Source organism: Salvelinus fontinalis, chromosome 4 (genome assembly GCF_029448725.1).
Source record: "Salvelinus fontinalis isolate EN_2023a chromosome 4, ASM2944872v1, whole genome shotgun sequence".
Lineage (NCBI taxonomy): Eukaryota > Metazoa > Chordata > Actinopteri > Salmoniformes > Salmonidae > Salvelinus > Salvelinus fontinalis.
Window position 1 is genome coordinate 25554071 of NC_074668.1, and position 27725 is coordinate 25581795.

Sequence of the window (27725 nt, forward strand, 5' to 3'; positions counted from 1 at the left end):
ACAGGGATGTAAACAAATTTGTGCACAACATTTCTGGGATATTTTATTTCACCTCATGAAACATGGGACCAACACTTTCCATGTTGCGTTTTATATTTTGTTCAGTATAAATCAAAACCAAATCCCTGGCGTTGCTAGGACAATGCAATCCGACTGGTGGTTGTCGACAGTGCAGCTTTTAAAGTAATTTCCGATTGAGTCAACATTGTTTACTAGTGAGTGAGATCTCCGCTAGCTCGGGACCATTGCCTATTAAAGCCACGTTAAGGACAACCTGCAGTTCGATTGAATCCTGGCCTAACTCGAAGAACAGGGTTTTGGAAAGGGTTTAGAGTGAATAGATGGAGTGAATCTCAATTGTATTTTGATTCCTTGATTCCTTTTATTTATTTATTTTTCTTTAGGGGGTAGATCAGCTTTAATATTGTATATAGATTGTGGCTTCTATCAATTTAATTGTCTGCATGATTTCCAATCTCCCATAATATATACAGTACCAGTCAAAAGTTTGGACACAACTACTCATTCAAGGGTTTTTCTTTATTTTTACTATTTTCTACATTGTAGAATAATAGTAACCAAAAAAGTGTTAAACAAATCAAAATATATTTGAGATTCTTTAAAGTAGACACCCTTTGCCTTGATGACAGCTTTGCACACTCTTGGCATTCTCTCAACCAGCTACACCTCGAATGCTTTTTCAATAGTCTTGAAGGAGTTCCCACATATGCTGAGCACTTGTTGGCTGCTTTTTCCTTCACTCTGCGGTCCAACTCATCCCTAACCATCTCAGTTGGGTTGAGATTGGGTGATTGTGGAGGCCAGGTCATCTGATGCAGCACTCTCCTTCTTGGTCAAATAGCCCTTACACATCCTGGAGGTGTGTTGGGTCATTGTCCTGTTGAAAAACAAATGATAGTCCCCCTAAACCAGATGGGATGGCGTATCGCTGCAGAATGCTGTGGTAGCCATGCTGGTTAAGTGTGGCACAGCGGTCACAGACAGTGTCACCAGCAAAGCACTATCACAAATCCTCCTCCATGCTTCACGGTGGGAACCACACATGCGGAGATCATATGTTCACTTACTCTGCGTCTCACAAAGACATGGAGGTTCCTTGCTACGGAAAGGTAACATAAATAGACCTTATTACAGAACGGGCATCAGCAAGATAGGGGAAAGCAGGGGGGAAAGCAACAGATAAATTTTTTCACATGTTTCATTCTGTTCAGTCAGGAAGTTAGAAACGTCGAAAGTTAGATTAGAAACGTGTCGTTAGTTAAGAATGTTGGGTATGGTTGGAAAACAAAAGTGGCAAACAGGATTCAAACTGACAACCTTGCAGGTTGTGGTCAGCATGTAATGTCCTCCATGCACCTCCAACTTAAGACCTTTTTTTTTATTTGACTCTCACCTCACTCCACTGACGTTTCACTCCAAGCTCTGCCCACTGACATTTCACTCCAAGCTCTGCCCACTGAGTGTTCATTGAACCAATTACGGTAGTTCAGCACTTGAAACGGAGCTTCCTTTAGAACAAGATTAGTTTTGCATTGCCCATACAAAGATGCTGTATAATGATGTCGTCTTATAAAGGCAGTTTTTCATTGAAAAAATGAAAAGGTCCTGGTCTGTGTGAGTTGTCATTCCCGCTCTCACATGAGCATGCTTCACGCATGAAATCCCAGTTCCTCCATAATCTCTGGTGTGATCACGCGAGAGAGGAAACGCCCATTTACAGAGACAGGATTTATATATTATTATTTACATTTTTTATAACAGCTGTCTAGGGTCTACTTATTCCCATCGAGTTGCTTATTTTAGAACATTCCAATGGTCCTAAAGTGAAATCACAAACTACCCAGGGCACCGGGGAAGGCAAACTGAACTTGCCCATTGAGGCTGTAATTCAATCCAAGGTACATTTAAATGTGCATTGTCAGCAGTTGTTTCGAGCGATGCTCTATAACACACCTTTGATTGAATCTCGGCCTGAATGAGGAAAACCCCTGAGCACAATTACCCCCCACTCGCCACCCCACCCCAGACAGAAAATGTTTTGCCACTTTTTACATACCTACAGTATGATCCACTTTGGTTTTCCAACCCATAGTTTAAAAAAGTCTGCTGTAATTGGTTAAACCTACCTATCTACATAGCCCTTGGTTCCATTCAGGTGAGGAAGTTGTACTGCGGCTGTGAATTGCATTATCAACCGCTGATGCCTGGCTCTGACCCCACTCTCAGAGGGTGTCTCAGAGGGTCTCAGAGGGTCTCAGAGGGTCTCAGAGGGAGTCTCAGAGGGTCTCAGAGGGTGTCTCAGAGGGTCTCAGAGGGTCTCAGAGGGTCTAAGAGGGTGTCTCAGAGGGTCTCAGAGGGTCTCAGAGGGTCTCAGAGGGTGTCTCAGAGGGTGTCTCAGAGGGTCTCAGAGGGTCTCAGAGGGTGTCTCAGAGGGAGTCTCCGAGGGTCTCAGAGGGTCTCAGAGGGTCTCAGAGGGTCTCAGAGGGTCTCAGAGGGTCTCAGAGGGTGTCTCAGAGGGAGTCTCCGAGGGTCTCAGAGGGTCTCAGAGGGTCTCAGAGGGTGTCTCAGAGGGTGTCTCAGAGGGTGTCTCAGAGGGTCTCAGAGGGAGTCTCCGAGGGTCTCAGAGGGTCTCAGAGGGTGTCTCAGAGGGTGTCTCAGAGGGTCTCAGAGGGTGTCTCAGAGGGTCTCAGAGGGTCTCAGAGGGTCTCAGAGGGTGTCTCAGAGGGTCTCAGAGGGTCTCAGAGGGTCTCAGAGGGTGTCTCAGAGGGTCTCAGAGGGTCTCAGAGGGTGTCTCAGAGGGTCTCAGAGGGTCTCAGAGGGTGTCTCAGAGGGTCTCAGAGGGTCTCAGAGGGTCTCAGAGGGTGTCTCAGAGGGTCTCAGAGGGTCTCAGAGGGTCTCAGAGGGTCTCAGAGGGTGTCTCAGAGGGTCTCAGGGTGTCTCAGAGGGTCTCAGAGGGTCTCAGAGGGTCTCAGAGGGAGTCTCAGAGGGTCTCAGAGGGAGTGGGATATGCAAAAAACACATTTCCTATTCACACATACATTTGTAATAGTACCTAATTATCTTAGTTATCTTAACATTACATATTGCACCAATTCCCAATACAAAATATATTTATACATAATCTATAAAAACACTGCTGACAAAACACAAAATAACATGAACAAGTGTGAACAATTGCTAAAAAGAGTAAAAAGATTAGCAGTGGGATGTCACAGGATAAATGTTTATAAAAATGTAAATCGAGAACAAAATGGCCCCTGAGACTATGAATGACACAATCAGTTTGACATGTGGGCCGGGATTCATCCCAGGGCATGTTCTAGAGGAGGAGGAGGAGGAGGTTGAAGAGCCAATGGGTCAGCAGGCAGGAGCAGGCCTCCAGGAAGGGCAGGCCCCTGACCTCATTGCCTCCAGGGCCACTTCTCCAGTCAGGGCGCTGCGTCAAAGCTCCTCCCTCAGCATGGCATTTGAAACCAGCTCCAGTGCAGTCTGGCCATGGCCGTCTTTCTGCTGCAGCAGATCCTGCAGGACAGACGGACAGAGACAGAGGGAGGTCACCTTTCACCTTGACGCCAACAAGATCACTTTATTTCCACTTTAACCCTGCATTCCTTGCCATTTTAATATTTTGTATATTTGTATTTTTGCTATTAATACCATGTTCACGGCATCTTAAATCAAATGAAATAGTTTTGGTCGCGTGCACATATTTAGCAGATGTTATCGCGGGTGTAGCAAAATGCTTATGTTCCATCCTCCAACAGTGCTGTAATATTGAACACTACATAACAATACACACAAATATAAAAGTAAAAGAATGGATTTAAGATATATCAAAATATTAGGACGAGCAATGTCGGAGTGGCATTGACTTGATACATATGAAATGAGTATAACAGTATGTAAACATTATTAAAGTGACCAGTGATTCCATGTCTATGTATATATGGCAGCAGCCTGTAAGGTGCAGGGTTGAGTAACCGGGTGGTAGCCGGCAAGTGATGGCTATTTAACAGTCTGATGGCCATGACATAGAAGCTGTTTTTCAGTCTCTCGGTCCCAGCGTTGATACATCTGTACTGACCTCACCATCTGGATGATAGCAGGGTGAACAGGCTGTGGCTTGGGTGGTTGATGTCCTTGATGTTTTTGGCCTTCCTGTGACATCGGGTGCTGTAGGTGTCCTGGAGGGCAGGGAGTGTGCCCCCGGGGATACATTGGACAGACGGCATCACCCTCTGGAGAGCCCTGCCTTTGTGGGCGGTGCAGTTGCCGTAGCAGGCGGTGATACAGCCCGACAGGATGCTCTCAATTGTGCATCTGTAAAAGTTTGTGAGGGTCTTAAGGGCCAAATTTCTTCAGCCACCTAAGGTTGAAGAGGCGCTGTTGCGCCTTCTTTACCACACTGTCTGTGTGGGTGGATCATTTCAGATCGCCAGTGATATGTATTTCCCGAGGAACTTGAAGTTTTCCACCTTCTCCACTGCTGTTTCGTCAATGTGGATAGGGGCATGCTCCCTCTATTTTTTCAAGTCCACGATCATCTCCTTCATTTTGTTGACGTTGAGGGAGAGGTTCTACTCAGCTAGGGCCATCACCTCCTCCCTGTAGGCTGTTTCGTCATTCTTGTTGGTAATCTAGCCTACCACTTTTGTGTTGTCTGCGAACTTGATGATTGCTTTGGAAACGTTGGAGACATGCGTGGCACACCCGTGTGGGGGCCACCATGTTGAGCGTCAGCCCTGCGAGGGATAACAGACTTAAATGTCTTACTCACATCAGCTACGGGGAACGAGGGCTCAGTGTCCTCGTCAGCGGTGGTGTCCTGCGTCAACGGCACTGTTTTCCTTGAAGCATGTGACAGTGTTTAGCTTGTCCGGGAGCAAGGAGTTGGTGTCCGCGACGTGGCTGGTTTTCCCTTTATAATCCGTGATTGTCTGGAGTCCCTGCCACGTCTCGTGTCTGAGCCGTTGAATTACGACTCCAGTTTGTCTCTGTACTGATTGTTGCCTGTTTGATTGCCTTACAGCTGGATTGTTTGTGCTCGTCTCTGTTCACAGTCACATTGCCGTGGTTAAATGTGGTGGTTTGCGCTTTGTTTTGCAAATGCTGCCATCTATCTAGATTTTTTGGTTTGGATACATTGTTGTTGTCACAGTGGAAACAATTTCCCTGATGCACTTCCAGTCATTGAGTCAGTGTATACATTATTGTTTCTCTCAGAGGCAACCCAGAATATATCCCAGTTCACGTGATCAAAACAATCTTGAAGAATAGATTCTTATGACTGTAGGTTATAGGGAATCATTTGAAAACAAACAAACTACATTGAAACATTGCAACACACTTGTCATAAATGTGTGATTTGGGCCTGAAAAGTGGAGGGAGGTTAACCTGTCTAGGATCAGCGTGCCGCTAGCGGCACCCCCCCCCCCCCCCCCCCCCCCCCACTGAAAAACCAGTGCCGCGAAATTCAAAAAAAATATTTTTTTTAAATATTTAACTTTCACATATTAACACATCCCCCATGCATTCAGCCAGCCGAGCAGCAGCGATCATATGACATACAGCGATGCATGGTTGAGCAGACAATTTAAGCAACATAATTATGAAATAACGTGGAAGAGAGACATGGGGGCCAATGAGAGGATACTGGGAGGATACTGCAACAGATATAAATAGTGGATGCACACACACACGCACACGCACAGAGAAGACAACAGCTGTTTACCCATTGGGCCACAGTGCCAGCCAGGGAATTTAACTCACTTCACTTCACTAATTGTGTTGACACAATTAACTGGCTGACTCACTGGTCACATTGTGTTCGGGGAATCTAGTGAGATAGTGACCTGATAGAGGTTTAGGGTTACATGTGCTTATGTAACACATTAGACTGTGTCAGTGCAGATGAATCAAACTGAGAGTCATTGGGAAGGGCTGGGAAGGAAAAAACATGGAGGCTAGAGTACACTAAGGGCTGTAATTAAATTAGATCCGCTTTAGCTGACATCCGCTACGCGGTTGTTTTGGCAGTGTTGGAGGTGGAACTGCGTTAGAGCTGTCCAATCCACAAACGGTTCATGGCATTATACCTAAAGCATCTAGGCCTAAGATTAGTACTGTTCGAACACAAGACTGATTTGATTTGACCCGTATTGATCCTTAATCAATAAGACTGTACATAACACACATACACATTTATCTTAAGCCAGTTAACTGTGTGTAGTAGGGGGATGTGTTATATTACTTCTGCCTCTTCCCTTCTCTTTGTGTGTTCAGAATAAAAGCAATTTCCAGCAGCGGGCCCACGCACACATGGCCTATGTGGAGCAGGCCGAGTCAAGTGTGAGCTCTTTGTTTGCTTTTAGACATCCAATTTTTATGGCAAACTGTGCTTGATGGCACTTGACTGCTCAACCTCCGCAATGTTCCTGCCACTTGTGAGCTAGTTTAGGGCTCTCTGACGATTCACCACAGCGCCTGAAAGCTTGCCGACAGACAGCCAGGCAGCGGTTTCTGTTTGACAGACACTCTTTGAGGCTTGTGAAACATGACGTGTCAAGGAAGAAAAATTGTCCTTGTTGTTGGGTGTGTGCTGCTTGTGCGGAGACGGCATCAGACTTTAAAGACTACAAAGGGGCATTCCACTTTGATCCTACGATTTAACACGGCTAATGTTGTTCTTTACCTTACGAGTGCAAGTTGGCATTCATCAAGTTCAAGTTTAAGTAGTTGATTTGCTATTTGCAGGTATTAAAATAAATACATACTTCCTCTCTTTCTCACATATTCTCTGTCACATATAGTACATCCACATCTACATACCTCCATATTCTCATGCTAAATAACTACGTATTTACAGTGGAACTTTGTGGAGGATTTCCCCTTTTAAGGCGATCATCGTGACTTGTGTAAAGAAAGGAACTTGCGAATTATGAAGCGTTTCTTTTTCCCTCTTGAGTACAACTAGGCAGTTATGGCGCTCTGAGGAATAGCGAAGGCCAAGCGCATGGCTCAGGTACCACAGGGTCAGCGCTCATCTACCTTTTAGTGCTTCAAGCTCGAGTGGCAAAAACTCAATCTGCATAAATTGTCGCGTTAATCTACATAAACTTTTACATTAGCAGGAAAATGTACAATGCAGAGGTCAGCCACGAAGCAGCAGTTGAGGAAGTAAGGGATTTGATCAAAGCCACTCAAGAGAGGGAGAGAGAGAGACTGCTAGAGAGAGAGAGAGACTGCTAGAGAGAGAGACGGTTAGAGAGAGAGAGAAACTGCTAGAGAGAGAGAGAGAGAGACTGCTAGAGAGAGAGAGAGAGAGAGAGACAGTAAGATAGAGAGACTGCTAGAGAGAGAGAGACGGTTAGAGAGAGAGAGAGAAACTGCTAGAGAGCAAGAGACGGTTAGAGAGAGAGATAAACTGCTAGAGAGAGAGACAGTTAGAGAGAGAGAGAGAGACTGCTAGAGAGAGTGAGAGACAGCAAGAGAGAGAGAGACTGCTAGAGAGAGAGAGACGGTTAGAGAGAGAGAGAAACTGCTAGAGAGAGAGAGACAATTAGAAAGAGAGAGACAGCTAGAGGGAGAGAGAGACAGTAAGAGAGAGAGAGAGAGAGAGAGAGAGAGAGAGAGAGAGAGAGAGAGAGAGAGAGAGAGAGAGAGAGAGAGAGAGAGAGAGAGAGAGAGACTGCTAGAGACAGAGTGGGCGAGGTGAGAAGAGATCTTCACACACAGCAGGTGATAATAGCCAACCACTCCAGGTTGATTTGGTCTTGACATCAGGCCCATGTTAAGTTGCAGTTCAGCCATGTCAGGATCATGCAAGCGCTTTGGGCCTTGAGGGGAAGCATTCGCAGTGGTCACCGGGTTTATCAAGTTGGAGATGGAGAATTTTAAATTTTATTTTGGGCTTGGGCCATACTACTAGTAGTACCTTTATACACTGAACAAAAATATAAACGCAACATGCAGATATCATCCTGACCAACTTGCCCTCTAAATACACCTCTGCTGTCTTCAACCAGGATCTCAGCGACCACTGCCTCATTGCCTGCGTCCGTAATGGGTCTGAGGTCAAACGACCACCTCCCATCACTGTCAAACGGTCCCTAAAACACTTCAGCGAGCAGGCCTTTCTAATCTACCTGGCCCGGGTGTCCTGGACGGATATTGACCTCAACCCGTCAGTAGAGGATGCCTGGTTGCTCTTTAAAAGTGCTTTCTTCACCATCTTAAATAAGCATGTCCCATTCAAAAAATGTAGAACTAAGAACAGATATAGCCCTTGGTTCACCCAAGACTTGACTGCCCTTGACCAGCACAAAAACATCCTGTGGCGTTCTGCATTAGCATCGAATAGCCCCCGCGATATGCAGCTTTTCAGGGAAGTCAGGAACCAATATACACAGTCAGTTAGGAAAGCTAAGGCTAGCTTTTTCAAACCAAAATTTGCATTCTGTAGCACTAATTCCCAAAAGTTTTGGGACATTGCAAAGTCCATGGAGAATAAGAGCACCCCACTGCACTGAGGTTAGGAAACACTGTCACCACCAATAAATCTACAATAATCGATCATTTCAAAAAGCATTTTTCTACGGCTGGTCATGCTTTCCACCTGGCTACCCCTACGCCGGCCAACAGCTCTGCACCCCCTGCAGCAACTTGCCCAGCCCCCCCCCCCCCCCCCCTGCTTCTCCTTCACCCAAATCCAGACATCTGATGTTCTGAAAGAGCTGCAAAATCTGGATCCCTACAAATCAGCTGGGCTAGACAATCTGGACCCCCTCTTTCTAAAATGATCCGCCAAAATTGTTGCAACACCTATTACTAGCCTGTTGAACTTCTCTTTCGTATCGTCTGTGATCCCAAAAGATTGGAAAGCTGCCGCGGTCATCCCCCTCTTCAAAGGGGGAGGCACTCTAGACCCAAACTGTGTTATAGACCAATATCCATCATGCCCTGCCTTTGTAAAATCTTCGAAAGCCAAGTTAACAAATAGATCACCGACCATTTCGAATCCCACCGTACCTTCTCTGCTATGCAATCTGGTTTCCGAGCTGGTCATGGCTGCACCTCATTCACGCTCAAGGTCCTCTGGCAGTCTCTATGGGGGTGCCACAGGGTTAAATTCTCGGGCTGACTCTTTTCTCTGTATGTATCAATGATGCTGGTGATTCTCTGATCCACCTCTACGCAGACGACACCATTCTGTATACATCTGGCCCTTCTTTGGACACTGTGTTAACAAACCTCCAAATGAGCTTCAATGCCATACAACTCTCCTTCCGTGGCCTCCTTACCGCCCTACTAGCATCACTACCGTAAACGGTTCTGACTTAAAATATGTGGACAACTACAAATACCTAGGTATCTGGTTAGAATATAAACTCTCCTTCCAGACTCACATTAAGCATCTCCAATGTAAAATGAAGTCTAGAATCAGCTTCCTATTCCGCAACAAAGCCTCCTTCACTCATGCTGCCAAACATACCCTCGTAAAACACACTATCCTACCGATCCTTGATTTCGGCGATGTCATTTACAAAATAGCATCCAACACTCTACTCAGCAAATTGGATGTAGTCTATCACAGTGCCATCCATTTTGTCACCAAAGCCCCATATACTACCCACCAATGTGACCTGTATGCTCTCGTTTGCTGACCCTCGCTACATAAACGTTGCCAAACCCACTGGCTCCAGGTCATCTATAAGTCTTTGCTAGGAAAGCCCCGCCTTATCTCAGCTCACTGGTCACGATAGCAACACCCATGACCAGTGAGATATACGCTCCAGGGGAGATTTCCTAGCAAAGACTGGGGATGACCAGTGAGATATACGCTCCAGCAGGTATATCTCACTGGTCATCCCCAAAGCCAACACTTCCGTTGGCCGCCTTTCCTTCCTGCTGCCAATGACTGGAACGAATTGCAAAAATCACTGAAGCTGGAGTCTTTTATCTCCCTCTCTAACTTTAAGCATCATCTGTCAGAGCAGCTTACCGATCACTCTACCTGTACACAACCCATCTGTAAATAGCACATCCAACTTCCTCATCCCCATATTGTTATTTATCTTCTTGCTATTTTGCACCCCAGTATCTCTACTTGCACATCATCATCTGCACATCTATCACTCCAGTGTTAATGCTAAATTGTAATTATTTCACCTCTATGGCCTATTTATTGCCTACCTCCCTACTCTTCTACATTTCCACACACTGTACATAGATGTTTTCTATTGTACGTTTGTTTATGTGTAACTCTGTGTTGTAGTTTTTGTCGCACTGCTTGGCTTTATCTTGGCCAGGTCGCAGTTGTAAATGAGAACTTGTTCTCAGCTGGCCTACCTGGTTAAAAAAAGGTGAAATAAAAATCAAATAAATACCTGTAAAGTGTTGGTCCTATGTTTCATGAGCTGAAATAAAACATCCCAGAAACCCAATACGCCCAAAAAGCTTACCTCTCAAATTTTGGGCACAAATGTATTTACATCCCTGCTAGTGAGTGTTTCTCATTTGTCAAGATTATCCTTCCACCTGACAGTTATGACGATACCTGACAGGTATGACATATCAAAAGCTGATTAAACAGCATGATCATTACACAGGTGTACCTTGTGCTGGGAATAATAAAAGGCCACTTTAAAATGTGCAGTTTTGTCACACAACGCAATGCCACAGATGTCACAAGTTTTGAGGAAGTGTGCATTTGGCAAGCTGACTACAGGAATGTAAACCACCGAGAATTTAATGTTCCTTTCTCTACCATAAGCCTTCTCCAATGTTGTTTTAGAGAATTTCCAATATGTCCAAATGGCCGCACAAACGCAGACCACGTGGATGGCGTCGTGTGGGCGAGCGGTTTGCTGATGTCAAAGTTGTGAACAGAGTGCCCCGTGGTGGTGGTGGGGTTTGGGCAGGCATAAGCTACGGACAACGAACAAAATTACATAGAATGCACAAAGAAACCACAACAGGGCCCATTGTCGTGCCATTCATCTTCCACCATCTCCTCATGTTTCAGCATGATAATGCATGGCTCTATGTCGCAAGTATCTGTACACAATTCCTGGAAGCTGAAAATGTCCCAGTTGTTCCCTGGCCTAGATACTATCCAGACATGTCACCCATTGAGCACTTTTGGGATGCTCAGGATCGACGTGTACGATGGCGTCTTCCAGGCTATTCCAACTGAAGATCTCATACAATGCTGTGTACTACTCCCTTCACAGAACAGTGCAAATTGGCTCTAACCAGAATAGAAAGAGTGGGAGGCACCGGTGCACAACTGAACAAGAGGACAAGTACATTAGAGTGTCTAGTTTGAGAAACAAACATGTCACAGTCCTCAACTGGCAGCTTCATTAAATAATACTCGCAAAACACCGGTCTCAACGTCAGCAGTGAAGAGGCGACTCCAGGATGCTGGCCTTCTTGGAAGAGTTGCAAAGAAAAAGCCATATCTCAGACTGGCCAATAAAAATAAAAGACTAAGATTGGCAAAAGAACACAGACACTGGACAGAGGAACTCTGCCTAGAAGACCAGCATCCCGGAGACCAGCATCCTCGCCTCTTCACTGTTGACGTTGAGACTGGTGTTTTGCGGGTACTATTTAATGAAGCTGCCAGTTGAGGACTTGTGAGGCATCTGTTTCTCAAACTAGACACTCTAATGTACTTGCCCTCTTGCTCAGTCGTTCACCGGGGCCTCCCACTCCTCTTTATATTCTGGCTAGAGCCAGTTTGCGCTGTTCTGTGAAGGTAGTAAACACCGTTGTACGAGATCTTCAGTTTCTTGGCAATTTCTCGCATGGAATAGCCTTCAGTTCTCAGAACAAGAATAGACTGACGAGTTTCAGAAGAAAGTCTTTGTTTCTGGCCGTTTTGAGCCTGTAATCGAACCCACAAATGCCGATACTCCAGATATACTCAACTAGTCTAAAGAAGGCCAGTTTTATTGCTTCTTTAACCAGACAACAGTTTTCAACTGTGCTAACATAATTGCAAAGGGTTTTCTAATGATCAATTAGCCTTTTAAAAAGATAAGCTTGGATTAGCTAACACAACATGCCATTGGAACACAGGAGTGATGGTTGCTGGGCCTCTGTATGCCTATGTAGATATTCCATAAGAAATCTGCCGTTTCCAGCTACAATAGTAATTTACAACATTAACAATGTCTACACTATTTCTGATCAATTTGATGTTGTTTTAACGGACAAAAATTTGCTTTTCTTTCAAAGACAAGGACATTTCTAGGTGACCCCAAACTTTTGAAAGGTAGTGTATTTCAATTGACTGATTTCCTTACATAAACTATAACTCTTTGAAATTGTTGCATGATGCATTTATTTTTGTTCAGTACATGTCATATTTTTGTTCACAATAGCTGTAGCTTTCAGTGAAGGCTCCAGCCTTGGGTTGTGCTCTGTATGTGCCTTTCAGTAGAGTCTTTCACACCGTCAAATGATATTTCAATGGGAGAAGGACGTGTTCTAAAGTGTCTTTTGGGACTATTCTCCAAAAACAAGAATTTCTCTTTTCAATCAACAGAATTCAGGCTCATCTGAAGTTCCCTTCAATGTTCCATGATGTGTGTGCAACAACCACAGAATAAAAACACGTGTACCTTCATCCATGACTGTGTATTTTCTGTTAAAGTTATTTGGGTCTCCCCTAAAATACAAGGAAGCCAAATGCAAAACATACAGATGGGTGTGATGGGCATAGATGCCACCATTGTTCTGCTCCCCCTCTCTGTGAACTGAGCACTCACCCCTTTTTCCCCTACCTCTTTCTGAGTTGACTGATCTCCTCCCCACCCTCTTTCGTTCAAAAGAGGCCTGGGCCAAAATCAGAGCCATCAGCTGTGAGTGAGGCGTCAGGCTGGGTGAGGCTGGCTTGACGCGGTCCCTGCCTGCTGCCCGCTGCCATGTCAAACTGCCTGACAGACAGGCCCCAACCTGGGGGGTGACGGAGGCAGAGAGAGAGGGGAGGGTGCAGCAGGGGCCTGTCTGTCTGTCTCTGGCTGTCTCTCTATCCCTGCCTCTCTTCACCCCACCCTTCTCCTCACATTCACAAGGGAGGGGACGTGCACACGCTTGCTCTCACCCTGTCTGCCCATCTACCTCTCTCTCTCTCTCTCTCTCTCTCTCTCTCTCCCTCTTTCTCTCTCTTTCTCAGAAGGTCTGTCTGTATGTCTCTTTGTGTCTTTGTCTCTCTCTCTTCCTATGCAGTTGCCAGTAGAACTTGATGAATGCACACAGCAGTGGACCTCTCTCTGTCCCAGGACAATGGAATCAGCCGCTGCCTATTATTCACAATGAAATACACACCAGCCAGTGCTTTACTTCACACCTACACACACATACCTACACACACACACACCTACACACACACACACACACACACAAACACACACACCTACACACACACACCTACACACACACCTACACACACACATACACACACACACACACCTACACACACACCTACACACACACCTACACACACACCCACCCACACACACCCACACCCACACCCACACACACCCACACCCACACCCACACACACCCACACCCACACACACACATACACACACACACCACTACCTACACACACCTACCTACCTACCTACCTACCTACCTACCTACCTACACACACACACACACACACACACACACACACACACACACACACACACACACACACACACACACACACACACACACACACACACACACACACACACACACACACACACACACACTCACACATACCTACACACACACACACACACCTACACACATACACACACACCTACACACATACACACACCCCTACACACACACCCGCTAAGAGTGTTGTGAGAGTGGCTTGGTATGATATTGGCTCCCATATCAAGGAGAGCAACTGAAGTCAGTCCAGGTTTGGCGCAATGTGTCAGATATGCTGCGATGGCGATAAATAAAACACCTGGGGGATTAAATGTGAGCAGGGGTAATTACACTGTGCCCTGTGTGTGTGTAGCCCTGCTCAGACTCGTGAATTCACACACCTCGTGAACACTACTGCTGCCTGCAACAGCCAGACTCAGCCTGACTGCCACACACACATACACACACAGTGCAAAACCCTCTGGCCTTTAGAGGGCAGGCGAAGACAAGAAATACAAAGGCCAGAGTGGAGGAGGGGAGAAACAGAGTGGAGGAGCTGAGTTCCATCCCCCGCTCGCTCTCGCTCTCTCTCCATCTCTCCCTCTCCCTCTCCCTCTCCCTCTCCCTCTCCCTCTCCCTCTCTCTCTCCCTCTCCCTCTCTCTCTCCCTCTCCCTCTCTCTCTCCCTCTCCCTCTCTCTCGTCTGGAACTAAAGCAGACAGACTGGGATACAGCTCCACAGCACAGTGGAAAACATCCCTCTTTCTTTTTTCCCTTCCGCCTGACAAACACAGAGAGACGGTGTGAACTGAGGCCAGGGGCAACACATCACACTCAGACCCGGAGGAGCGCCCACCCTACAACAACGACAACAGCCTTAGGAAGACAATACCACAGAGTCATCCAATGGCGCTGCACCACAGTCAATGTACACATCTCAAAGCTTCCTTTCCTCAACGTCCTTTCCTTCCGTCACACTGATCTAAAAAAATAAAGACTAGTTTGGTGAAAAATATACAGAGACGGTGCATCCGGAAAGCTTACCTTCAACAGTCCGGTTCTAAATCTCTGTGGATGAGACAAAAGGAGACAAAGAAAGGAAACCACTTGCCATGACTGAGACGCAGCCCACATCTTTAAAGCCGAAATCAGCAGTTGAAACAATAACAAAGCGTTCTTCCTGCCCCTGTTTCGATAAAAAGATACGGGATGGGGCTGGAGAACCATTCAAATTCATAGAAAGAGTTATGGATGCAAGGACTGACCAAGGACAGACAATCCATGATATCAAAATGATAGTTTTAACCATGTTTTGAGGCTATATTATGTTTGTTAACAAAGTAAATAGAAAACAAATATTGGAGTGAAACAACCTTATATTTTGGGTTCTGAAAGGGTACGTTATATTCTTCAAGAATCAATGGGTAAATATAATTCATTTTAAAGTCCAAAAATGTATGTAGCAACTACAGACTGCTCTTGTTTAAGTGACCACAGCCTGCTAGCGATTGAAGGGCTCCTCACCCAAATAAACATGGGCCTAGGCAGACAGAGATGAGAGCCAGATTAGGGGGCAGAGGGTTAGGGTTGGAGGCTGGCTGTAATCCCCTGGAAGGCACTGGAACACTCAGACCAGTGAGAGTGAGCATCCACGCCATGTGCACAACTGCCATGACACTGGATATTGGATTTGGATGGATATTGGAGGTGTCATTCTAAACCCCTTGTTGCCCAATATTTTGGGTTCATGATGTTATCCAGGCTACTGTATGACTTTGTGGCGATTTGAAAATATCGTCACTGAAACCCAGTGGCTGGTCACTAGATGATAGGGATGGGAATTGCCAGGGACCTCACGATACGATATGATCACGATACTTACATTTGAATTCAGAAGTTTACAGACACCTTAGCCAAATAAATTTAAACTTAGTTTTTCACAATTCCTGACATTTAATCGTAGTAAAAATTCCCTGTATTAGGTCAGTTTGGATCACCACTTAATTTTAGGAACGTGAAATGTCAGAATAATAGTAGAGAGAATGATTTATTTCAGCTTTTATTTCTTTCATCACATTCCCAGTGGGTCAGAAGTTTACATACACTCAATTAGTATTTGATAGCATTGCCTTTAAATTGTTTAACTTGGGTCAAACGTTTCGGGGAGCCTTCCACAAACTCCCACAATAAGTTGGGTGAATTTTGGCCCATTCCTCCTGACAGAGCTGGTGTAACTGAGTCAGGTTTGTAGGCCTCCTTGCTCGCACACGGTTTTTCAGTTCTGCCCACAAATGTTCTATAGGATTGAGGTCAGGGCTTTGTGATGGCCACTCCAATACCTTGACTTTGTTGTCCTTTAGCCATTTTGCCACAACTTTGGAAGTATGCTTGGGGTCATTGTCCATTTGGAAGACCCATTTGCGACCAAGCTTTAACTTCCTGACTGATGTCTTGAGATGTTGCTTCAATATATCCACAAAAATGTCCTGCCTCATGATGCCATCTATTTTGTAAAGTGCACTAGTCCCTCCTGCAGCAAAGCACCCCCACAACATGATGCTGCCACCCCTGTGCTTCAGGGTTGGGATGGTGTTCTTCGGCTTGCAAGCCTCCCCCTTTTTCCTCCAAACATAACAATGGTCATTATGGCCAAACAGTTATATTTGTGTTTCATCAGACCAGAGGATATTTCTCCAAAAAGTACGATCTTTGTCCCCACGTGCAGTTGCAAACCGTAGTCTGGCTTTTTTTATGGTGGGTTTGGAGCAGTGGCTTCTTCCTTGCTGAGCGGCCTTTCAGGTTATGTTGATATAGGACTCGTTTTACTGTGGATATACATACTTTTGTACCGGTTCCCTCCAGCATCTTCACAAGGTCCTTTGCTGTTGTTCTGGGATTGATTTGCACTTTTCGCACCAAAGTACGTTCATCTCTAGGAGACAGAACGCGTCTCCTTCCTGAGCGGTATGACGGCTGCATGGTCCCATGGTGTTTATACTTGTGTACTATTGTTTGTACAGATGAATGTGGTACCTTCAGGCATTTGGAAATTGCTCCCAAGGATGAACCAGACTTGTGGAGGTCTACAATTTTTTTCTGAGGTCTTCGCTGATTTCTTTTGATTTTCCCATGATGTCAAGCGAAGAGGTACTGAGTTTGAAGGTAGGCCTTCAAATACATCCACAGGTACACCTCCAATTGACTCAAGCGATGTCAATTAGCCTATCGGAAGCTTCTAAAGCCATGACATAATTTTGGGGAATTTTCCAAGCTGTTTAATTATGGCTGCAAGGCAAAGTGTTGAGTAGCCAGTGAAATCGTGCCCATTTCAAACGGCCTCCTACTCAAATCTTGCTCGTACAATATGGATATTATTATTCTTTTTGGATAGAAAACACTCTCTAGTTTCTAAAACAGTTGGAATTATTTCTCTGAGTGAAACAGAAGTCCTTCTGCAGCACTTTTCCTGACCAGGAAGTGAAATGTCAGAAATCGATGCTCTATTCAACTTGATGCCTATACATGGTCTTGACACTTAGGAGTCTACTTACACTCCATATGCCTTCCTATTGGTGTAAAGAGGATGTGAGAGAAGAAATTTTGTGCTCATCTTGGTCTGTGGTGGAAAAAAAATTATTTATTTGACGTGACCGTCCACTTCCGGTACTCTGAAGGAAGTGGGATTGACTTCTGTTTTGCTGCCGTAACGGACGACTAACATCTCCGGCTCGAATTTTTTTTGATACATGTGACCATATCATCGTAATGTATGTTTTTTCAATATAGTTTAATCAGATTATTGAAATTTTTTCGGGAGTTTTGCCGTGTTCCGTCCTCTGACTGTGTTTAAGTTGGAGAAATTTGTGCCACTCGGCTAGTGCCAATGCTAATTGAAGAGGGAAATTTGCCATTCTGAATCCAAACAACGACTCATCTGGACAGAGGACACCTTGTTCAACATTCTGATGAAAGATCAGCAAAAGTAAGGCCCATTTTATGATGTTATTTCATATATCTGTCGTGCATGTGAACTGGCCCGTGGGCACCCAATTGTTTCTGTCTATTGTGGCTACGCTAATATAGCGGTACATTTTGTTTTCGCTGTAAAACATTTAATAAATCGGAAATATTGTTTGGAATCACAAGATGCCTGTCTTTCAATTGCTGCAGACTATGTATTTTTCAGAAATGTTTTATGATGAGTAATTAGCTATTTGACGTTGGTGTCTGTAAATATTATGGCTGCTTTCGGTGCAATTTCTGATTGTAGCTGAAATGTAAACTATGGTTTATACATGAAATATGCACATTTTTCGAACAAAACATATGCTATACAATAAATATGTTATCAGACTGTCATCTGATGAATTTGTTTCTTGGTTAGTGGCTATTTATATCTTTATTTGGTCGAATTTGTGATAGCACCTGATGGAGTAAGAAACTGATGGAGTTAGAAAAGTTGTGTCTTTTGCTAACGTGGTTAGCTAATAGATTTACATATTTTGTCTTCCCTGTAAAACATTTTAAAAATCGGACATGTTGGCTTGATTCACAAGAAGTGTATCTTTCATCTGGTGTCTTGGACTTGTTAATGTGTGAAAGTTAAATATTTAAAAAAAAATATCTTTTGAATTTCGCGCCCTGCACTTGAGCTGGATGTTGTCATAGGTGTACCGGTGTTGGGCTGCACCCCTAACAGGTTAAAGGCACAGTCAGCTTCGTGTATGTAAACTTCTGACCCACTGGAATTGTGATACGTTGAATTATAAGTGAAATAATCTTTCTGTAAACATTTGTTAGAAAACATTTGTTTGTGTCATGCTCAAAGTAGATGTCCTAACCAACTTGCTAAAACTATAGTTTGTTAACAAGAAATGTGTGGAGTGGTTGAGAAAAGAGTTTTAATGACCACAATCTAAGTGCATGTAAACTTCCCACTTCAAATGTAGGTGCCAATACTATATGTATTGCGATTATATATTTACCACTATTGCATTTTGATATTCGAAACATATTGCTCACTATATGCCTGCTAAGAGCCATGAGAAATCAAGTTTTGATCAGTCACGTAAATAAAATTGATGGACACATGTTCGTACCATTCAAAAATAGAGCTTTGGCGCAGATACAGCCGACTAGCGCTAGCTAACGCTAACTACCTAGCACAGGTATGTGAAAGTTGATGTCTCTAAGTCTAAAAAAAATGTCATTGTCTCAGAAATGTCTAATAAAATGTCTAAGAAAATCCATGGCGTAGACAAATCATTTGGTAAAGAGGTTAGATTATCTCTTCATATGCCTATGACCCACTCAGACCAGAGCCCTGTATCTAAATACAGACTGGTTACCGTGTAATGATTGAAGCATCTTTAGTGCCCTTGAACCTTTATTGGCCAGTGAACAACATATCAAGTATAAGGAAGTATAAGGAAGGCTACTTGGTACCAGGGGAAAAATGGGATCCCCATGATAGTGAATGGGAAAATGGTGGTCTTTGTTGTCAATCTTTGTGTAAGTGAAACATTTTCGAAGATAATCATGGTACCAATAATTGCTTCTAACACAGCAGATATACAGTGAGCTCCAAAAGTATTGGGACAGTGACACATTGTTTGTTGTTTTGGCTCTCTATTGAAATGTTACATTACTGTGGAGGGTAAAGTGCTGACGGCAGCTTTTATTTCAGGGTATTTTCACCCATATCAGGTGAACCGTTTACAAATAACAGCACATTTTGTACATAGGGGACAAAAAGTATCGGGGAAATTATTATTAAGATGATTAATTCAGGACTATCCCTAATCATGGTAGCGTCCACATACCGTATACAGTATGTAGAAGCCACAAGCTTTATCTGTTCATTCTATGCCTTATTCCTGTTCCATCCCACTCAGTATTGTTGTTTAGGCCTGAACAGAGAGAAGGGACAGTCCTTGAAAAGCTGTGTCTATATTGGCCATGGTGATGCTAACTTTGTCTTGTTTCTATCCCTTCATCCTTTGTGTAATTATTATTAGGCGTTTTGCTTTTCTATTGTTTTCACTATTTCCTTTCTCTCTGCATTGCCAGTAAGTAAGCATTTCAGTGGTGGTTCACCTGTTGTTTACGAAGCATGTGACAAATGCAATGTTATTTGATTTCTTCTGAGAGGAAAGACATGAAACTGAACAAGAATGGAAATGGTGTGCAGCAGTACCAGTTGCTCGACCTTTCTGTTTCTCACATAAAATAAGCCTCCCTCCTGCCAAGGCTGCCTTGAAACCACAAGGCCATGCATTGGTTCTAACAGAGGAGGGCTAGTTTAGTCTGTGTGGGGGTACAGTGAATGTACTATAGGGCCTTTGGGGCTAGGTGGCCTGCCAGAAAACTTCAAGACTGAAAAATAGCACAAGCCAAGTAGAAGCACACCCTTGAATAAATAGCAGCTTTCCTGCGCTCACACACACACACACACACATGCGTACGCACACAAACATACCACACTCAGTCTTGAGCATGGGCTCTGCCAGCACAAAGACCAGAGTAAGGGTCTCGATACAAGCTGTATGCTGAGAGAAGCCTGCAAGAGGAAACTCATTCTACGAGTGCGTGAGGGAGTGACATGAGGAGGGTGGAGGGAAAGAGATGGGGGGGAGTTGCAGGCTCTATCCTGGCAAACACCCAACACCCCAATGAAGGCAGAGAAATAGAGAGGGAGAGATGTTGGAGAAAAGGCCTAGGGAGTTTTGGGAAGCCTTTTGAAACAGCCGCAAGTTCAGCTGAAATCCATACACTGCAGTGTCGTTTTGGTCTGGATATGGCTAGCTTACAAAGCAGCAGTTGCTAACAGAATGTTACTGGTTCCAGTCCCATCAGTGAGAACAAATAAGCTGACCCTGAACAAGGCACTGTTGTGTTGATCCGCCATTTTGAAACCGTGCTCCACATCGCAGCCCGAGTGAATCCATGACACTGCAGCAGTCTGAGGGGACCGAGCTATTTCCTATTTCCTATGATGTCTTTCAGCTCCACAAACATGAATTCACCAAAACTTGAATGGATTGGCTTGGGAAGGTAAAGGATGGGGGGGACTGTTTGGGAGACAAGCTGATGAATGCTTGGTGGTGTGACAAACAAACAAAAAGCAGCAGAGGAAGGCCCTAACAAAATAGTCAAATACTCCAGCCACCCTAGTCATAGACTGTTCTCTCTGCTACCGCAGGGCAAGCGGTTCTGGAGCGCCAAGTCGAGGTCCAAAGGCTTCTTAACAGCTTCTACCCCCAAGCCACAAGACTCCTGAACAGCTAATCAAAGGGCTACCCAGACCCCTCTTTTACACTGCTGCTACTCTCTGTTAATTATCTATGCATAGTCACTTTAACTCTACCTACATGTACATATTACCTCAATTACCCAACTAACTGGTGCCCCCGCATATTGACTCTGTACCGGTACCCTCTGTACATAGCCTCCACATTGCCTCTGTACCGGTACCCCCTGTATATAGCCTCCACATTGACTCTGTACCGGTACCCCCTGTATATAGCCTCCACATTGACTCTGTACCGGTACCCTCAGCCATGGCATGCTTTCCCTGCCAGCAACCCAGGGTCGAGGGTGGGGGCCATTCGTATTCCCCCCACCGCCCCTTCCTCCCCCTGTCCTCCAGCCAGGCGTATTATTTCAGGGTGAGAACACTGCCATTGAAAGGCGTTGTTTGTTTCTGACCAAGCCCTGGCAGCTCAACAACACAGCAGGGTGACAGCAAGTCAACAGCCATTTAGTAACCACTGCAGAAGCACTAGCTAGCTAGTTCACCCCACCAACAAAGACAGCTTTCATTGATGCATTTATTCAGTGTTCATCATATCACATACGCAAACTCAGTAGAAAACATGTAATAGACTACTGCATTATAGTTGCTTTACCTGATGTCCTAATTTAGCATGAACTGAGTAAATGGAGCCAAGCAGCTCCACAACCATTTAATGTGAAATCAGAAACAACCACCTGATAATTAAAGCTGCTGGTTCCAAAGTACTATTCCACAGGAATCACTCTCTCTGTCCTTTCCATTGATCAGCCTGGAGGGCAGTGGTGTCCATGGCGACAGACAGACGTTCTTCCCAGCTAGCCTCACTCCCTTCATCTTCACAGCTATCCTCACTTTCTTCATTTTTCCAGCTAGCCTCACTCCCTTAAAACAATAAGGTGGCGTGGATCAGAAAACCAGTCAAGCATCTGGTGTGACTACCAAATGCCTCATGCAGCGCGACACATCCCCTTCGCATAGAGTTGATCAGGCTGTTGAATGTTGGCTGTGGAATGTTAGCTAGCTAACATTGAAATTAGTTAGTTAGCTTTAGCTACCTGCAGATTCATGCAGGGTAGTAATGTTTTTGAGTTGGGATTATGGTTAACTATCTAAACAAAAGACTCCACTATGCAAGTAACCATTTCACTGTACCATTTACACCTTCTGTAGCCTGTGCATGTGACAAATAAACATTCACTGTGTGTTTACCAGAGATGGTAATTTGAAGAACACCATGACCTACCCAGCTAGATACACTACCTCTATCTACCCAGCTAGATCCACTATCTCTATCTACCCAGCTAGATCCACTACCTCTATCGACCCAGCTAGATCCACTACCTCTATCTACCCAGCTAGATCCAATACCTCTATCTACCCAGCTAGCTCCACTACCTCTATCTACCCAGATAGATCCACTACCTCTATCTAACCAGCTAGATCAACTACCTCTATCTACCCAGCTAGATCCACTACCTCTATCTACCCAGCTAGATCCACTACCTCTATCTACCCAGCTAGATCCACTACCTCTATCTACCCAGCTAGATCCACTATCTCTATCTACCCAGCTAGATCCACTACCTCTATCTACCCAGCTAGATCCACTACCTCTATCTACCCAGCTAGATCCACTACCTCTATCTACCCAGCTAGATCCACTACCTCTATCTACCCAGCTAGATCCACTACCTCTATCTACCCAGCTAGATCCACTACCTCTATCTACCCAGCTAGATCCACTATCTCTATCTACCCAGCTAGATCCACTACCTCTATCTACCCAGCTAGATCCACTACCTCTATCTACCCAGCTAGATCCACTACCTCTATCTACCCAGCTAGATCCACTATCTCTATCTACCCAGCAAGATACACTATCTCTATCTACCCAGCTAGATCCACTACCTCTATCTACCCAGCTAGATCCACTATCTCTATCTACCCAGCTAGATCCACTACCTCTATCTACCCAGCTAGATCCACTACCTCTATCTACCCAGCTAGATCCACTACCTCTATCTACCCAGCTAGCTCCACTACCTCTATCTACCCAGCTAGATCCACTACCTCTATCTACCCAGCTAGATCCACTACCTCTATCTACCCAGCTAGATCCACTACCTCTATCTACCCAGCTAGATCCACTACCTCTATCTACCCAGCTAGATCCACTACCTCTATCTACCCAGCTAGATCCACTACCTCTATCTACCCAGCTAGATCCACTATCTCCTGTCACAACGCCAAGAAATAGAAACTAAGTGAAAGAAAGAGGGAAAGTGAGCCACATGTCACATTTCTCCAGCAGTAGTAGCTCCCTCCATCCCTCCATCTGTGGCCTAGCAGGGAGCACTGAGCGAGCTGAGTCCTAGACAGTCCAAGACAGAGCGAGCTGAGTCCTAGACAGTCCTAGACAGAGCGAGCTGAGTCCATGACAGAGCGTGCTGGGTCCTAGACAGAAGGGGCCTGCAGTGACTGGTGCAGCCCAGGCAGCTAGTTTGCACGCACGCACACACACATAGACAGTCACACACAGACGCACACACTTTTTTCTAATTTTGCAAACAGTCTCTTCCTCTGACCCCTTTAATTTGCTCCTTTTCTCCTGTCACTCCTTCGCTTTCTCACCGGGACGAAACAATCCCAATCTCATTTATCTTTGAGGACAGAATATGTACATGTGTTAATGGGAAAGCCGAATCAAATTAACTATAATTAGTCAAAGTGGAGAGTGAGGCAGGGAAGTGGAGGCGGCATACATGGGAGTCTCGCTGTCTAGCCCCCCACCACCACACACAAACACACATATACATCCCCCACACACACACACACACACACACACACACACACACACACACACACACACACACACACACACACACACACACACACACACACACATATACATCCCCCCCACACACATATACATCCCCCCCACACACATACATCCCCCCCCACACACATACACACACCACCCTCATACACATCTATACCTTCCCCCCCACCACCACTACCATACACACACACACATCAGTCCACCCTTCCACCCCACCACCACTACCTTACACACACACACATCTATACCTTCCCCCACACCACCACTACCATACACACACACACATCTATACCCCCCCCCCCCACCCCCACTACCTTACACACACACACACACACACATCTATACCTTCCACCACACCACCACTACCATACACACACACACATCTATACCTTCCCCCCCCAACCCCACTACCTTACACACACACACATCTATACCTTCCCCCCCCACCCCCACTACCTTACACACACACACATCTATACCTTCCCCCCCACCTCCACTACCTTACACACACACACATCTATACCTTCCCCCACACCACCACTACCATACACACACACACAGCTACCCCCCCCACCCCCACTACCATACACACACACACACATCTATACCTTCCCCCACACCACCACTACCATACACACACACACATCTATACCTTCCCCCCCACCCCCACTACCTTACACACACACACACACACACACACACACACACACACACACACACACACACACACACACACACACACACACACACACACACACACACACACACACACACACACAGCTATCCCCCCCACCCCCACTACCATACACACACACACACATCTATACCTTCCCCCCCACCTCCACTACCTTACACACACACACATCTATACCTTCCCCCCCACCCCCACTACCATACACACACACACATCTATACCTTCCCCCCCACCTCCACTACCTTACACACACACACACACACATCTATACCTTCCCCCCCACCTCCACTACCTTACACACACACACATCTATACCTTCCCCCCCCACCTCCACTACCTTACACACACACACATCTATACCCCCCCCCCCACCCCCACTACCATACACACACACACATCTATACCTTCCCCCCCACCTCCACTACCATACACACACACACAGCTACCCCCCCCCCACCCCCACTACCATACACACACACACATCTATCCACCCCTCCACCCCACCATCATTACCATACACACAGCTATGCCACCAACACACCCTTCCCCCATTCGTTTTGACACACGTCACACGTCACACTCACTTCAAAGCTCCCGGTTAGCGATTGCATGTGGCAAGCAAACACACGGAGACAAAGTATTTCTGCTGTGACACGTTTCCCACCAAACCAGTGTGTGAATTTTGCAAGCGGCAGAACCTGACAACTCTAATCTCTTCAGAAATACATTAACAGACATCTTATGAGCGGATAGGTGATATGTTGCGACAGAGCACAGAAAGGAAGAGAAAAGCAGGGAGGAAGAAGATGGTGGGGGGGGGGGGGGGGGGGGGGACTGTAGAGATGCAGAGATGATTCAGATTTGAGACTGTGGGCTGTTAGGACAGTTAGGCCCCTAAGGCCCAGTGTCAATTTCCCTGATACATTTCAGACTAATTCATCCATCCATATTCCTCTCACCTTATTCAATGGTTCCTTTTCCAAGTACCATAGTTGTCCAAATACCCCTCAAACTTGTACCAATATCCTTGTGTGTGCATGCATTTGTTTATCTGTGTGTGTATGGGGGGGGGGGGGGGGTGTACTGACCTGCATGCTGGAGCATCTTGTCGATGTCTGTGTGTCCACAGAGCATCGTGTAGCAGACTGACTCCGCCCACCTGGCCGTTCAGGTGAGGGACGGGCCGGTGGCACAGCAGGGCCTCCACACATGCAATGCTGCCATGGTTACACGCCTCTACAGGGGCGTCCAGCCTGCATGGTCTGAGGAGTAAACACACGTACAACTACACACGCACACACACACACACACACACACACACACACACACACACACACACACACACACACACACACACACACACACACACACACACACACACACACACACACAAAGAACAAATTACCATCCTTTTAAGACTGCATTATGGGGCTCCTGATTGACGCAGCGGTCACTGCATCTCAGTGCTAGAGGCGTCACTACAGACCCTGGTTTGGTCCCGAGCTGTATCACAACCGGCCGTGATTGGGAGTCCCATAGGTTAGGGGAGGGTTTGCTCGGGAGGGCTTGTCTTGGCTCATCGCGGTTTAGTGACTCCTTGTGGCGGGCCGGGGGCCTATAGGCTGACCTCGGTCGTCAGGTGAACAGTGTTTCCTCCGACATATTGGTGCGGCTGGCTTCCGGGTTAAGCGGGTGAGTGTTAAGAAGCGCAGTTTGGTGGGTCATGTTTCGGAGGACACATGACTTGATCTTCACCTCCCAGGCCTGTTGGGGAGTTGCAGCAATGAGACAAGATCAAAATTGGGGAGAAAAAGGGGGTCATTTTTTTCAATAAATTAAGACTGCATTATGAGTGAAATGTAGGTTAACCCCTAAGATACCATTAAATACATTCACACATCATACTGCTAATAGCTTCATAGCTAATAGCAGACACCTTTTCATTTGAAAACCAAGTCATCTGGGATACTGTAATGATTTCACTACATCCAAAGCTAGACACACATTAAAACGGAATAGTCAGAATAGTTTAAATCGATCTTGATCTAAATAAGCAAGTCTAAACCTATGTCTGCTGTACGATCGGTGGATGTATTCTGTCGTGAAAGTCGTTCTTGTCTCTAGTTAAACATTATACATTTTCTGTCTGAGACTAAAGGTCTCATATTATGGGGACCCGGTTTGTGTTTCATGTCACCAAAGACTGTACTCAAACTCACCACTTCGCCATTTCAACCCTTTCATCTTGTCCCATTTCCTTTTCCACTTTGCACGTTAGACGACCGTTAATAAATGCATTAAAACTATTCAAATTGCGCCACATCTGTATAAACGATTGCATTGGACTTAAAAGGAAGACAACTGTTATTTTATTTGCCCTGGGAGGGTAAAAAAACTGCCGTTGGAAATATCAGAGGGCGTGCATTCGCTTGGCAGAGCGGCTGTAAATCTAGCCTCCAACCCACCCCGTTCCTCCAAGACACACCCTTCGCATTATAGCTAAAGGTTACACTTGTGATGACCACATTCCTTGTATTCTTCATTCTAAATGTCCATGTTAATCGCTCTGCGACGCACTAAAGTGAAGGCAGCAGGAGAGCGAGGGGTTAGGAGACCTACCTTTCACGTTGACGTCTGTCCCAGGAAGTGCTAGAATCTGGAGCAGTGTCTCAACCTGGTTCCTCTTATAGGCTCTGTGCTGGAGTGTCTAAACTTCGCCGGGACCACCGTATCCACGGACAGAGAGAGGAAGTAGAAAGAAGAAAAAACAGAGAGAAATTCCTGAATTAGGGTGAGTCCTGCCCATTGTCCCACACCAATAATGCGCTGGAGAAATGTCCCCAACGAACCCCCAAAAAACGGACGAAAAAAAAGGCGACCCTTCAATGAGAATGCGATTTAGAGAACAGATGAAAAACGGGAATAAAAAAAAACGATGGTGAATTGGGATCTTTCTTCTCCTCCTTTATTGGACGGAGGGATTTTCCACTTAAACAAGAGCCCCACAAAGTTAATAAATGAGTAAGTGTGAGAAGAGCCTCTTCCTGTCTTCCTATCCCGTATTGTTCCAGTGGATGAAGTTATGGTACACAGCCCAAGCACAAAGGCTCCAACAGGATTCTTCACACATCCAGGGTTCAAACGCTCCACTGGGCATTACCAACGTACCACGTGATATTTAATCAGCAAACTACAACACACGGCCACAAAAGCCTCTTAAGG

At 45.5% G+C, this 27725-nt stretch overlaps 1 long non-coding RNA gene across 3 annotated transcripts; it reads right to left on the reverse strand.

Moving 5' to 3' along the window:
* Positions 1–26: 26 nt before the first annotated feature.
* On the reverse strand, positions 27–27725 carry LOC129853432 (uncharacterized). Of its 3 annotated transcripts, none has more exons than XR_008759126.1 (4): positions 27123–27725; positions 25990–26267; positions 25592–25788; positions 27–3543 (listed from the first exon to the last, which is right to left on the reverse strand). It is a non-coding gene; the product is annotated as an uncharacterized LOC129853432 (long non-coding RNA). The 3 variants fall into 3 exon arrangements; XR_008759127.1 differs by lacking the exon at positions 27123–27725 and adding an exon at positions 26723–27115; XR_008759128.1 differs by lacking the exon at positions 25990–26267.